Below are 16,689 nucleotides of genomic sequence, written 5' to 3' on the forward strand. Positions count from 1 at the left end.
AGAGCCAGTTATTAACTGTTCAGTTAATTGTATGCCTTTTATGTGCCAAGTAAAATGTGTGCTTTCAAATATTTTCTCATTTAAATGTAGAACATGCTGTAATGTAAAGACATTTTTCATATGAAGAGAATGAGGCTCAAAGAAGATAAGACATTCTGGCTTTCTGCCATGAGTAATCCTCTGAGAAGGCTATGTAGATATGTGAAAAGATTACTCATTTCTAGAATAAATTTCATCACATTTTACTGCTGTAAAGATTTATTATTCAAAAACAAATAAATCCATTGATGAGAGCAAAGATGCACCAAAGCTGTCTAGTTCAAAGGAACAGAAGAATATATGACTATCTATTCCTACCCCTCCTGATATTAGTTCTTCCTTTCCAGAAGACAACAGGCAACCTTGGTCCCCTCCATTCAACAGCAAACTTTAGTGTCCCTTTTTGGTCCCTGATTCCCCCCCCCACACACCAAATCTACATATTGAAATGGCTTTGCCTTTACTTGGGATTGTTTTGTCATTTCCTTGTTTGAGACTGGAACCTTATTATGGAGTTTCCTTCCTATATACATATGCCCTTCTAATATTATCCTGTCATAGGTCCCAAATTCATTCCCTGAATATCATACCTATTTATTCTCTTCAAGGCAGCTGCTAACATGGAATAATTGCTGAAGTATCTCAAGTAATCTAGCAAAGGGGTAGAGTTAATATTAATAGGGTGAAGAGCAAGACTTCCCTAATGTCCAGAAAATCCATGGAAAAGTTCTTCAGTGACTCCTCTTTCCATAGAGGATGAAGCCAAGGATTTATCACCTAGTCCCTGCCACCTCTGTGGCATTATTATTTCTAACATTATTATTATCCATTTCTCATATGTGTCTTGTTGTGCCCTCTGAAGCTAATCCACTATCTGCTGGTCCTCAAAGTAACATGATTCTGTAGTCTGCCATGATTTCTCACGTGCTGCTTCTTCTCTGGAAGAATAATTTTAAAAAAAGAGTGGTGAAGTCACGTTCAGGTGTGTGGCTGCCTACATGGATGAACTGACATTCACCAAGACAGGACATGAAGGTGGCTGAGCCAGCTCGGCAGCAGAAGATGGCAGAATAAGGAAGACTATTCATAGCACAAACTTCTCTTTAGTTCCAGGCACGGTACCAGGAACAGGGTCGACAAGGTTGCTTTTAATATAACGAATCTGAATTTCCTGAAAGCACAGATTTTATATTAAACACAAGCTTGTCAACACAGTTTGGTTTTCTTCAATATTCTTTATTGAAACTATTCTGAGATATAAAGGAATTTTTCCTTCAGGAGAAGCGTGGGAAGTCAAACACAACAAGATCCCCAAATTCTATTTTATTTCTATGCGAGTAATTTTGCTTAGCCCTGTTCAACAGCTGTGCTCTCCTTGACCAAATCTGTTTAGTCATTATACCAAATTATGCCTTTGTTCACAAAGGGATGGAGTGAGGTAACATGAAGACATCTGCATTAATCCAATCTTAATACTAATAACATCATTCAAAGGATAAACCATACATTTGGATTCCTGTAAAGAAAGGCACTTCCACAAATTTTTATTTCATACAACATGGAATTAAAAGTCTAAAACTTACTTGGCATAAACTTAAATATTTCTGAGCTCTAACAGAAAGTCTTACAGTCTTATAGTGACATTCTTAAGATCTTTACCCTGAGGCAATAGTTTCCTGAAACATCTTGAGTTTAATCTTTCCCTTGAAGCCATTTCTTACTTTCAGAATCTTTGCTGGGAGAGATTGGGAATTGGATGGGAAAAGCTTTATTTGCAAACCTAGGAAGTTCTGGATTCTTTATAGTTCTTCTAAATTCTTCTCAGAAACTTAACGACACCTTATTTTGTTCATTTCTTTCTTCTCATATGTTATCATTGATCGGCACTTTCTATAATCTTCCTAGAAATTTCTCATGAGTTTAATAAATGATTTTTCTGTGTTCCAGGCTATAGTAATGCAAACATTCCAAGAAAGCACGTAAATGCCCCCTTTTACCAAACTATAATAACAGCTTCCTCTCTGTCCTTCAAATGCTTACCAACAGTGGCCTCAAGGCTCTTACACCTTTCAGTGATAGATTCCTTAAGGCTTTACAGATTTTCCTACCATCAAGTCCAAACTCAGTGCCATATTTTTAAAGTTTTAATTATAATAGCACCCTGACTTTAGATACCAAATTCTGTTCTAGTTATTTATTTCCAATTAGCAAACTACCCTGTAGTTTAGCTAAGATAACAACAGTTATTTATTTTACACACAAATCCAAAATTTTGGCAGGGCTTTATGGGACAGCTTGTATCTACTTTTTGTAAGGTCACCTTGGTTGGCCCAACTAGGGCTGAAGGGCCATTTACAAAATTTGTCACTTATGTAGCTCCTTAGTTCATGTTAAATGTTGGTTGTGTGCAAATCTGGGGCTATTGAGACTTGGTTTCTTACCACATGGATTTTATAAGTACTGCTTGGGTTTGCATGGTGGCTAGAGTAGGATATCAAGATGGCAGAGTAGGAGGACACCAAGCTCACCTTGCTCCACCCACACATCAAAAATACAGATACATGTGGAAAAATTCTCAGAGAAAACAAACTGGAGACTATCAGAAAGACTGTTATACAACCAAGACTGTAAAAAAGATCTACACAGGGTTGGGTAGGGAGGGAAGAGAAGTGATCAGGTTGGGACATGCACCCCTCGGAGGGGAGATTACACAGGCTCAGAATAAGTCTGAACCACATATTGGATGCCACAGCCCTGAGGTCTGACACCAGGAGGACGAGATCCCTTAGCTGGTTTGAAAACCATGAGGACTGACAGCAGGGCCTAGATGCTCCTCATGAAGAGCATGTACATGCTTGCTTACACCCAAAACAAGGTGGAAGAAGCAGAGTGAAGATGCCCAGAACTCTGGCCAGTTTTCCACAACCACCCCAGTGCTCACCCCAGCCCTGCTCATCCCTCTTGCTCTGCAACACAGCTCCACACTAGGATGAAGGTGCTGCAGCAGAGGAGAGGGCACAGTTTCAGGGGACAGAGCCAGCTCAGACACAGCACAGCATTCAAACTGGGTGCTGGCAGACATTATGGCATTCATGGGAGCAGCAGATCAGAAGTAGTCAGAATTCTGACTGATGCTGGGACAGCCCCAGCCTATGCCCTTACTCATGTCAAATCAGTTAAATGTAATAGACATACAAAGGACATTCCATCCAAAAACATCAGAATATATATATATATTTTTCCAAGTATACAGGGAACATGCTCTAGGATAGATCAAATACTAGGCCACAAAACAAGTTTCAACAAATTTAAGGGGACGGAAATTATATCAAGTATTTTCTCTGGTTCTAATAGTATGATACTAGAAATCAGTTATGGTAAGAAATATGGGAAAAACACAAACATGTAGAGACAAAACAACATGCTACTAAAGACCCAGTGGGTCAATGAAGAAATCAAAGAAGAAATCAGAAAATACTGCAAAACAAATGAAAATAAAAACACACCTTCTAAAATCTAAGGGATGCAACAAAAGCAATTTTAAGAGGAAAGTTTATAGTGATACAGTCCCACCTCAAGAAAGAATAAAAATCTCAAATAAACTACCTAATATACCATTTAAGGGAATTAGAAAAAGAAGAGCAAACAAAGCCACAGTCAGTCAGCAGAAGGAAGGATAATAAAGATAAGAGAGAAAATAAATTAAATAGAGACCAAAGAAATAGAAAAGATAAATGAAACCAAAAGCTTGTTTTTTGAAAAGATTAAAAAAATTATAAGCCAAGCTCAACAAGAAAAAAGAGAGAGAACCCAAATAAACAAAATAAAATTTGAAAGAAGAGAAATAACAGCTGATGTCACAGAGATACGAACAAATCATTAGAATACTACAAACAGTTAAATGCCATCAAATGCGCTAACCTAGAAAACCTGGATAAATCTCTAGAAATATACATTGCCCAAGACTGAATCAGGAGGAAATATACAATCTAAACAGACATCATTATAAGTGAAATTGAATTTGTAAAAAAAAAAAAAAGAAAACTCCCAGCATACAGAAGTCCAGGACAAGGTGGCTCACAGGGCAAATTCTATCAAACACATAAAGAAGAGCTAATGCCTATTATCAAACTATTCCCCCAAATTGGAGAGGATGGAACATCCCCAATTTTATGATACAGGACCCTCATTACCCTGGTACCAAAACCAGAAATAAAGAAAATTCAGCCAGTATCTCTGATGAATGTAGATGCAGAAATTCCCAATAAAATTTAGCAAACCTAATTCAACAATATATAAACAGGATCATATATCATGATCAAGTGGGATTTATTCCAGGGATACAAGGATGGTTCAATATCTGCAAATCAATCAATGTAATACAGCACTTTAACAAAAAGGAAGGGTAAAAATCACATGATTATCTCAATAGATGAAGAGAAAGGATTTGAAAAAAATTAATATTTATTCATGATAAAACTATAAAACTCTTATTGAAGTTGGTATAGAGGGAGAATATCTTAACATAATAAAGGCCATTTATGACAAACCCACAGCTAACATAATACTCAATGGTAAAATGCTAAAAGCTTTTCCTCTAAAATTAGGAACAAGACAATGATGTCCAGCCTCACCACTTCAATTTAACATAGTGTCAGAAGTTCTAGCCATAGCAGTCAGACAACAAAAAGAAATAAAATTCATCCAAATTACAAGAGAAGAGGTAAATTGTCATTATTTTCAGTTGACATGATACTATATATAGGAAGTCTTAAAGTCTCCACAAAAAATGTTAGACCTAATAAATTAATTCAGTAAAGTTGCAGGATACAAGATTAATACACTGAAATTTGTTGTTTTTCTATACACTAATAATAAGCTGTCAGAAAGGGAAAGCAAGAAAACAATTCTGTTTAAAACCACATCAAAAATAATAAAATAAATAGGAATAAACTAAACCAAAATGTGAAAGATCTGTACTCTGAATACTGTAAAACAATGATGAAGGGAATTGAAGAAGATACAATGAAATGGAAAGATATCCTGTGTTCATGGATTGGAACAATTAATATTATTAAAATGTCCATACTACTGAAGGCAATCTACAGATTCAATACAATTCCTATCAAAATTTTCATGACATTTTCACAAGTAGAATAAATATGAAGTAGAACAAATAATTCTAAATTTTAAATGGAACAACAAAAGACCCTAAATAGCCAAAGCAATCTTGAGATAAAAGAACAAAGCTGGAGGTACCACACTCCCTGACTTCAGACCATACTACAAAGTTATAGTCATCAAAACAGTATGGTACTGGCACAAAAACAGACACATTTATCAATGGAACAGAATAGAGATCACAGAAATATACCTATATACCTATGATCAATTAATCTACAACAAAGGAAGCAAGAATATACAATGAACAAAAGACAGTCTCTTCAATTAGTGGCACTGGGAAAACTGGACAGTTACATGTAAAAGAAAGAGATTAGAACATTTTCTCATACCATCAAATAAACTCAAAATTGATTAAAAACTAAATATAAGACTGGAAACCATAAAACTTCCAGAAAAAAATATAGGTAGAACATGCTTTGACAGAAATTGTAGCAATATTTTTTTTGGATCTGTCTCCTACAGCAAAAGAAACAAAAGCAAAAATAAATGAATGGGACCTAACTAAATGTAAAAGCTTTTGCACAGAAAAGGAAACCATTGACAAAATGTTTTCCCTACTGAATGAGAGAAAATATGTGCAAATGATGTGACCAATAAGGGGTTAATATCCAAAATATATAAACAGCTCACGCAACTCAATATAAAAAAAGATTAAAAAATGGGCAGACGACCTGAATAGACATTTTTCCAAAGAAGACATACAGATGACAAACAAGCACATGAAAAGTGCTCAACATCACTAATAATCAAAGAAATGCAAATCAAAACCATGAGATATCACCTCACGCCTGTCAGAATGACTATCATCAAAAAGTCTACAAATAACAAGTTGGAAAGTATGTGGAAAAAAGGGTACCCCAGCACACTGTTTATTGGAATGTAATTGGTGCAGTCACTATGGAAAACACTATCGAGTTTCCTCAGAAAACTAAAAATAACACTACTACATGATCCAGTAATTCCACTCCTTGGCATATACCTGAAGAAAATGAAAACACTAATTCAAAAAGATACATGCACCCCAATGTTCATAGTACCTTTATTTATAATAAACCAACCTATGGAAGCAACTTATGTGTCCATCAACAGATGAATGGATAAAGAAGATGTGAGGTATATATATAAATATATATATACATACAAGGGAATATTATTGTCACAAAAATAATGAAATTTTGCCATTTGCAATAACATGAATGGACTTGGAGGGTATTATGCTTAGTGAAATTAGTCAGACAAAGACAAATATTGTATGTTATATTTATATGTGACATCTAAAAAAATAAAACAAACAAGTGATTATAACAAAACAGAGAGACTCACAGATATAGAGAACAAACTAGTGGTTACCAATGGGGAGAGAGAAGGAAGGATGGGCAAGATGGGGGTAGGAGATTAAGAGGTATAACTTACTATGTATAAAATAAATAAGCTATCAGTATATATTGTACAACAGAAGGAATATAGCCAATATTTTATAATTGTAAAGGGAGTGTAATCCACAATAAAACTGAATCACTATGTTGTATACCTGAAACTAATATAATATTGTAAATCAAATAAACTTCATTAAAAAAACATGTAGGGAATAAAAGTTGATGTTCCAATATGGCCAAGTGACACATGAAAAGATGCTCAACATCACTAATTATTAGACAGATGCAAATCAAAACTAAAATGAGGAATCACCTCACATAGACCAGAATGTCCATCATCAAAAAGTCTACAAATAATAAATGCTGGAGAGGGTGTGGAGAAAAAGGAACCCTCCTACACTGTTGGTGGGAATGTAAATTGGTACAGCCACTGTGGAGAACAGTATGGAGATTCCTTAAGAAATTAAAAATAGAGCTACCATATGATCCAGCAATCTCACTCCTGGGCATATATCCAGAGAAAAACATGGTTTGAAAGGATATATGCATCCCAATGTTCATTGCAGTTCTGTTTACAATAGCCAAGACATGGAAGCAACCCAAATGTCCATCGACAGATGAATGGATAAAGACGTACATATGGTACTTGTATATTGTGGTACATATATACAATGGAATATTACTCAGCCATTAAAAAGAATGAAATAATGCCATTTGTAGCAACATGGATGGACCTGGAGATTATCATACTAAATGAAGTAAGTCAGACACAGACAAATATCATATGATATCACTTATATGCAGAATCTAAAAAATATGATACAAATGAACTTATTTACAAAACAGAAACAGTCGCACAGACTTAAAGGATGAACTTATGGTTACCAGGGTTAAGGGTTGGGGGGGAGGGATAGATTTGGAATTTTGTATTGACATTTACATACTACTATATTTAAAATAGATAACCAACAAGGACTTACTGTATAGCACAGGGAACACTGCTCAATACACTGTAATGGCCTATATGGGAAAAGAAATTGAAAAAGAATAGATACATGTGTATGTATAACTGAATCATTTTGCTGTACACCTGAAATTAACACAACATTGTTAATCAACTCTACTCCAATATATAAAAAATAAGTTGAAGAATTAAGAAGTAGGAATTAGGAAGTAGAAGCTGACAGGCTCTAGAGACCAGAGTTTATAAACCAATATAGCATCAATTTTGCTATAATCTATTGGAACAAATAGTCATTCAGTCCACCCAGATTCAGGGGAAATATATAGCTTTCAGATGAATCGTCTCACTGAAAGATTTCCTGAAGATCTAGCCATGGTCCCAATCTGTGACATAACTGAAGGAGAGAGAAGCCACCAAGTCCTAGTCATCAAATTCTTACTTAATACCCTGGAATTTTCTTCTCCTCTTCATGCCTGCAGCATCTCTAATATAATTCACACAAGAGCAGATCACATGAGCCCTTGAGAGAGACATCTATGAGTGTGTAGTATTTCCCCATTTCTAGCCCGAAGTGTCTGGACTCACTGGCAGAGGGAATAAATATGCAATGTGAAAGTAGGAGGTAGACTCCTGAGAAGTCTCAGCTAATACCTAAAACAGGGCACTATGACATCTTACTCCAGAACCCAAATTTTTTTCTTTATTTATTGAACAAATATCAATCATGCTCATGTTATATTCTAGGAACAAATAAGTTTCTCATGTGTCTGAAAGACCTATCTTGCTTCTGCCCTTATAATTTTCTTCCTCTATTTTTTGTATCTTTCTTCCTCTCTTCTAACTTTCAGAAATGTGAATATGAAATGGATATTTTTCTCAAAACTAAGAATAAAAACTTAGTCATTAGGTAGGGATACTCAAAGGAGGTAATTAACAAATTACCTGTCTGTTTTAACAAATAGAACCAAGACAACCTCCACCTCTCTAATAAGTCACCAGAGAATTTCTGGGAGGAAACCAACTAATTTCCACAGTATATTAGAAAGGGCCTTTTCTTTGACCAACTAATTCTCATAGTGTATTATCATTGTTCTACTTGCTAACTGGGGAAATTATGGACAAGCATTGGGCAAATGTGGTAATTAGATCCCTATGGAGATAAACATTTCAATTACTAACCAAGGCATTGAAGTCATTGCTAATGTATAAAGGAAGACCATTGTCGTACTCATTGAGGACATACCTAAACTATCCAAGGTATAGGTGAAATTTTTGTGTGGAGCAATGTAGATAGTTTTCTTTTCTTTTCTTTTTCTTTTTCTCTCTTTTTTTTTGCGGTACGCGTGCCTCTTACTGTTGTGGCCTCTCCCGTTGCGGAGCACAGGCTCCGGACGCGCAGGCTCAGCAGCCTTGGCTCACAGGCCCAGCCGCTCCGTGGCATGTGGGATCTTCCCAGACTGGGGCACGAACCCGTGTCCCCTGCATCAGCAGGCGAACTCTCAACCACTGCGCCACCAGGGAAGCCCTAGTTTTCTTATAATGGTCCAGAGTTTGTAGAAAATGGTAGAAGAGCCCTTGGACATTATGACAGTGAAGATCATTTTGGCAAATTTCACCTAGAAACCTTCATAGAAGATTCCAGGATGTGTCCGAGAATGAATACACCTGCATGTTACTGGGCACTAAACTCTAATTTGAAAAAAATGTACATTTTTATTTTTATTTAGGGACTCCTATTTCCTTGTTGAGAAGAGCAGTGACAATCCACTTACTTTTATGTCAAATTTTAAAATTGTTGGGTTTTCCCTGGAGCCAGTGATCTGTTATCTTCTAGTTGTTAGTAGTGGAAAATAGAAAATGTGATCAAATGATAGAAAGGGCAGTTCAATGGTGAAAAATGTAAGGATAAAGACCAAGATGAAGAGGAAGGCAGGGCCACAGGGTAAGTTTTGATTTTTTCATAAGGGGATACAGTATAAGAAAGGAAGAAAACAAAAATTTATACAGAACATGGAACATAATGAGAACATAAAAAGTATTTTTACTTAGGAGGCACATGATGGTGCAAAGGGGACCAAGCTGCTGTAAAGTGAACTGAAACCATTATTAATTCATTAATGGACTATTTATTTATTCATCAAGACTTTATATTTCATATATTCCATATATTTAAATATTGGGTTATGTTTTGAGAATTCGCAAGGCATATGTTGTGGTATTTATCCTTGAGGATGTCTGGTCTATTGGAGAGACAATCAGGAGACAATAATTTGGATGTAACATGTTGAGTATTTTGATAAAGACACATGAAACAACCTTTAAATATATTAAGCTTTAAATATGCTAGGAACAACAAATTCTTCCTAGACAGATTAGAGAAAGTTCAATAACTGGTGACTTTAAAAAGTGTGAAGAATGAGTGGATCACAGATGAAAGTTAGAGGATATTTGAGGCTGACATTTCTCTCTCTCTATCTCTCTCTCCAAGAAGTCTTGAAATACAAAGCCATATATAGAAAACTCTATGTATTTTAGTGCAAGTCCTGTGTGATTAAAATTTAGGTTGCAAATGTAGATAAGGGGTAAAATTAGTTGTCTTTTTAACCAACTTAAGAAATTGGCTTTACCTTACAAGTGATGAAGAGTTATTGAGCAAAATAATGAAAAATCAATTTGCTCTTTCCCCTTGTTGAAGAGGCAACTTAATTACCCTATATGTCCTTTTCTTTTTCCATCTTTTTATTTTCTCCAAGCTTTCTTTGAATGTGTAATATCCTCCTTTCCAAATTCAGAAAATAGCAATACCACTTGTTTGTCCGCACACCCGAAGGACTGTGGCAGCAGCCTCCCTATGGCTCTTTTATAAAAGGTATAATGACTTGAAATGGTCTGTAGGGCCTTTATTTTCTTTCCTGCTTATGTCTGCATGTCCAAATCCAAAATATTCTCCCCAGCTTATTTCAACTGCCATCTCGCTGCCATGCAGCTGTCTCAGATCCCAGAATCTGTAAGTAACAAATCTTTCTCCGTATAGAATTCCCATATTCCTTTTATGACACTTCATGTTCTATTTTGTGTAAAGGTCTTATCTCCAGTAGACTATAAGCTACTTGTAACCAGGGTCTTTGCCATTTCATCTTTTATTTACCACAGTACTTAGCATAGTGCCTGGCATGTAACAGAAACTCCACAAATATTTGTCAATGAATAAATCAATAGCTATTTCCAAAAAACACTATCTGCTATTTACCAAATATTTTATGAAGCATTCCAGACTGGGTTAAGTACAGTCAACGTTTTCCATAGTTAATTTATTCTGCAACTTCAGTTCCCACATAAGTTCTGTGGATAAGTTTGAAAAAGTAGATGACGTATTACAGGGGTTTGCAGGGGAGGGTCAGGGAATAGCCATTGAGTAATCTGGCCTTTCCTTTCAGAAACTCCATCTTTCTTTGGGTAACTAGTCACTGTCCTTTCCGAGGATGACCCTATAAAAGAGAAAATATTCAAAGAAAGGAGACCAGGAAGTTGGAAATGTAGAGAAGATATCCCAGGAGGAATAATAGGGGAGTCTTTGTTCTGGTCAAAAGCACAGGGTATACTTCTTATTTATAAAGTTTAGAGATAAGGCAATTCAAAGATATCAAAAGTCCCATTTCAAAATTTTACTAAAACTTTGTCTAAGCAAAAGATCAAACAATAATAGAAATTGTATTATTTGTAAAGTACTTTAAGACCAACAGTAAAGTGCTATTAAAATTTTAAAAGTGTGAGATAATGGAGAAAACCATTTGATAATCAGAAAAGAAAATGAAAATGCAGCACTTTTTTTCTTCCAGTTTTACTGAGATATAATTAACATGCAACACTATGTAAGTTTAAGGTATACAGCATACTGATCTGATTTACATACATCATGAAATGATTATCACAGTAAGTTTAGTGAACACCCATCATCTCATATAGGTACAAAATTAAAGAAATAATAAAAAAATTAAATAGAGGAAAGTATTAATAATTATATTTTTTCTTGTGATGAGAACTCTTAGGATTTACTCTCTTAATAACCTTCATATATAACGTACAGCAGTTAATTATATTTTTTTGGGATGAAAACAATTTTTAATGGATCATTTGTCTTTGCATTTAGAAAATAATGTTATAGAGATTTTTCATCACAAAATGTCAAAGCAGAAGGTTAATATTATATGCTAGATTAAAATCAAGGGAAAAAGTTTAGAAAATCCCTGAAATCAAATGCCATCTTGAAATAATTCAGAAGAGAAACTGGGGTCATTGGTCACTTTGGTCCTTCAACAAATTTTCAAGTACTTGGTATATACTAGACACTATGTTATGTGCAGGGATGCAGTTTCTGTCTCTGGTGAGTTACAATTTGTGTAGTCAAAGGTAAACTTATAATACTAAGGCCAAAGCAAATAAGATTCTAATGATTGCTAAGGAAACCCAGATAAAGTGATAAAGCACAATTAAGAAGCTGTAGGAACAACAATGTGCACATGTTATTTTAACTGATAATTTAAAGATAGTCACACAATTAAAAGATGAATAAAATGAAAACAAACATGAAGTATGGACTATTTCCAGATGTAGGGGATAGTATGAAAAAGGACATGATTGTTCAAATTTTCTCAATGCTAAAGTGCATATGAAGAGATATACAGTGGAAGCTATGAGTGGAAAGTTACTTTTCAGACAAGAATGAAAGTCAGAATATAGCTGTTTTAACTTTATAGATAATTGAAGGCCATTTAGTTTTGTTAATAGGATAGAATTTGCCCTATAGAAAGACAACTTTACTGCTGTAGTGAACTGTGGCTTAGAGTAGGAAGAGACAGAATCCTAGGAGTCCATTCATAATGCTCTTGTAATAATCCAGGAAAGAGCTAATTTCTGGAAGAACAGAAGAAATGGATTCTAGAACTATTACAGAAAAAAAAATGGATTGTATGTGGAGGATGAGAATTATCATGTGTTTAAACATGCCTCAGAAATTTACAGCTTGGATGACTAAGAAGTTTTGGAAACTTTTTATTGATATACAGAATCCAGGTAAAGGAAAAGATTTGGGTTGGAGCTTGGAGAGGCTAAGAATGTTTTAAATAAAAATATGTAATCTAGTACCAACAATAAGAACTGTGTCAGAGGCCTCAGGGAAAGTATCTGAGCATCACTGATCAGGAATTCAGAGACAGATACCGGAGCAACAGTCTGTCGGGTCTCCAATTCAGGTATATCAAGGATAAGATACATAACCAAGTGGAAAAACAGTGAATGCTGAAGGAAAACTAATTAATTTTAGCCACAAATTTTCTGCAAAGGGAAATCAGGCCTGGTGTCCTAGAAGAGTTTGTAGGGTATTCATAACACTAGTTCTAAGACAGTAGCTGTAGTTCTAAGCCAAATTAATTTTAATGAATGACTGCATTAAAATTATAGTCAATTTTAATGTGATATATAATTAGTAAAAAAAGAGAATTATGTTCTTTAAGGACAAGCAGCACAAAGACAAATCAATGGTTATTGACCTAGATGAAGAAAGTATTAAAAGCAGGTGGAACGTAGATCTTCAGACATTGGTGGTATTGCTTGTGAAATATATGTATCAGTAATGTGGATGAAACTATGACCACTTAAAATCATAATTAATGTAGAGAAAGGCTTTTTTGAGGATTAGATTACCAAAAAATTAAGCAAAGACTATATAAGTCTGCAAGGAAGGGGCCTGAAGAACAGGCTTTCTTTGAGCAAATGTCTGTACATTTCATGTGAACACTTGTCCCCAAATTCAGTGCTAAAATCATTGGTAGAAAAATAGCACTGTGGGTGCATATTAATTTAGGATACATTTTGCTTAGTTTACAATCCTTTTTTTTTTCTCCCATGCCTGTTTTTTCTCTTTCATACGAAACCGCCTACTTTATGAAGGGTAAATTCCCTCGACTTCTCACTTTTAAAGGTCTCTGGAATTGAACATATTGACTTTATTCCGTGGGATCAACCCTCCACGGCCAATTCCTCCTGTGTTACCGAATTCCTCCTGCTGGATTTTTCCAGCCTTGGGGAATTGCAGCTTGTCCTCTTTGTGGTCTTTCTCTGCTTCTATTTGATCATCTTGAGTGGAAACATTACAATCATCTCAATCATCTGCTTGGATCACAGTCTCCACACATCCATGTACTTCTTTCTATGTGTGCTTTCTACCTCTGAGACCTTCTAAACAATTGTCATCCTGCCCAAGATGCTTATCAATCTGCTCTCCATACTCAGGACACTCTCCTTTGTGAGTTGTGCTTCAGAGATGTTCGTTTTCCTTGTTTTTTCTGTCACCAATTCCTTGCCTCTGGGAGTGATGGGCTATGACTGTTATGCTGCTGTCTGTCAGCTTTTGTACTACCCCATTCTCATGAGCTGGAGGGTTTGTGGGCACTTGGCAGTAACTTGTATTGTTAGTGGTTTCCTAATATCTCTGTTGGGAACAACTTTGGTCTTTAGCCTCCCTTTCTGTGGCTCCAACAAGGTCAAAGATTATTTTTGTGATATTTCACCAGTCATCTATCTCGCCTATGCTGAAGCCTACATTAATGAACCTGTCATCTTCACTGGTGGGGTCTTGGGGCTTGTGCCCTTGATCTTCATCTGCATCTCCTATGAATTTATTGTCTCTACTATCCTGAAGATCTCATCAGCTGAAGGCAAGCAAAAAGCATTCTCCCCCTGTGCCTCTCATCTCATTGTAGTCATTGTCCACTACGGCTGTGCTTCCTTTGTCTACCTGCGACTCTCAGCCAAATATACATCAGGCAAAGATGGGCTGGTGACAGTGACCTATACCATCATCACCCCACTGTTGAACCCTATGGTATACAGCCTCAGGAACAAAGATGTACAGCTGGCCATTCAGAAAATGATTGGAAAGACTGGGTTTTCTGTTAAGACTTTATAATTAAAACATTTTTTCAACAGTACACACAAATTTGAGTCAAATATGTATCTAATTGTTTAAGTCATAAAAGTTTCTAGTCTATTCACCTGTATGACTGTGTGGCTTTGGATAAGTTGTTTGACACTGTGGGGATGTAATGTTCTCTTAAGTAAAGCACACATAGCAACATGTTTATCTCAAGGTTGTTGCAAAATTAAGGGAGATATCAGAGCATCTGTCACTAAAAGACAACTCTCCTACTTATCTTCTTCTGCAGAGATAGTTCTCAAAAGGATCCTAACAACCATTATCTATTACCCTATGTTTGGCTTGTTAGCCCCAAATCTCTGGTTGTCCTCTTTGTTTAAGATTTTGTCCAGCTGAAAATGAGGTGCTCAGGCCTGAATGTGGTGTGGATATAGGACTAAGACATGATGGGGAAAAAAACTTGCTGTACTAGCAATTAGAAGACTATTTAAGTCATGACTTTAAAAAAAAATATGGTTGTTCTTTAAATCTAAGTTTTAAATATAGAATATAGAGATAGTATAGTTTTTCCTTTTTTACCTCACATGGTTTTTGTTTGTATCTAATGGATAAGATGAAAGTAAGCATGAGTAAAATGCAAAGCTGGACAGAACTCGAGACTCATTATATCAGTTAAGACTTTGTACATCTCTGCAAGGACCTTCTATTTCTTTCATATTCTCCAAAAATGATATTTCTGGGTGTCTTTTCTGATCACTCATTTGAACCACTCCTTACATAACATAGAAGATATGCTACAGAACTTCATGAAAAAAATAATAACTATCCAGTCCCAATGCAGGCTGAAGATGTCTACATGGCTTTCCACACTGAATTTATTAAGAAGAACAGCTCCCAGTTTCAAATTTCTCATCTTACTACCTAGTATAAGAGAGAGAAGGACTCTGTCTTCATGAAAATTAATTTACTTAGAATTACAGCTATGGTCTTAGAAGTAGTGTTTAATTCCTCTACAAACTCTTCTAGGACACCAGGCCTGATTTCCCTTTGCCGAAAATGCATGGCTGGAATTATTTAGCTTTCCTTCAACGTTCCTTCAGTGGTCATCTTGTCCTACCATTCATCCATACAGAAATTTCTTCATCAGTATTTCCAAGCCTGCACTGACTACCAGTAACTTCACAAAATGTACATTCTTGCTGTTATCATTTCTCACTACTATTTCCCCTCATTTAAGCTGATATTTCCCTCTTTGTGATCTTAGTACTTTCTGTCTCTTGTGCAATACAGTAGGTATAATTTTGGTTCACAGATGTTTAAGACAGTTACAATGATAATCTGATCCTTTCCCATTACTCAAGTGACCGGATTTCAGACATCTCACCTTCTTGTGTGCAGTCCTTTATACATGCTGCTGATTACCAATATTCTTTTTGTTTTATTAAATTAATTAATTAATTTACTTTTGGTGGTGCCACAGGAATGCGGGAATCTGTTCCTTCATCAGGGATCAAACCTACCCCCCCTGCAGTGGAAGCACGGAGTTTTAACAAGTGGACTGCCAGGGGAGTCCCTTCAATGTTCTTTTTAATGCTTAATGAATAAAACTGACATTCATATTTCATGTGTGACCTCCATTTTCAAGGTAAGATGTAACTGTATTCTCCCTTGAAATTTTACTTAGATTTTCAAATCAAAGTGTATAAAATAATCAATAAAGCTCTCATATTTTAAAATTACTACTTATATTTCTATTTTTGGCTCCTGTTTTCAATTTTGGATTAGGTCTTTTTATATTATTTTTATTTACTAGTTAAATAATTAAGACATTTTAAACATCTTTATTGGAGTATAATTGTTTTACAATGTTGTGTTAGTTTCTGCTGTATAATAAAGTGAATTAGCTATATGTATACATATATCTCCATATTCCCTCCCTCTCACGTCTCCCTCTCCACTCCCTATCCCACCCCTTCAGGTGGTCACAAAGCACGCAGCTGATCTCCCTGTGCTATGTGGCTGCTTCCCACTAGCTATCTCTTTTACATTTGGTAGTGTATGTATGTCAATGCCACTCACTCACTTCGTTGAAGCTTACCCATACCCTTCTCCAGGTCCTCAAGTCCATTCTCTATGTCTGCGTCTTTATTCCTGTCCTGCCCCTAGGTTCTTAAGAACCTTTTTTTATTTTT

The 16,689-nt window shown here is 35.6% G+C and overlaps 1 pseudogene; it reads left to right on the forward strand.

The window, feature by feature from the left end:
- The first annotated feature begins 10,543 nt into the window (after positions 1–10,543).
- On the forward strand, positions 10,544–14,520 carry LOC137209206 (olfactory receptor 10R2-like; annotated as a pseudogene).
- The last annotated feature ends 2,169 nt before the right edge of the window (positions 14,521–16,689 follow it).

Source organism: Pseudorca crassidens, chromosome 2 (genome assembly GCF_039906515.1).
Source record: "Pseudorca crassidens isolate mPseCra1 chromosome 2, mPseCra1.hap1, whole genome shotgun sequence".
Lineage (NCBI taxonomy): Eukaryota > Metazoa > Chordata > Mammalia > Artiodactyla > Delphinidae > Pseudorca > Pseudorca crassidens.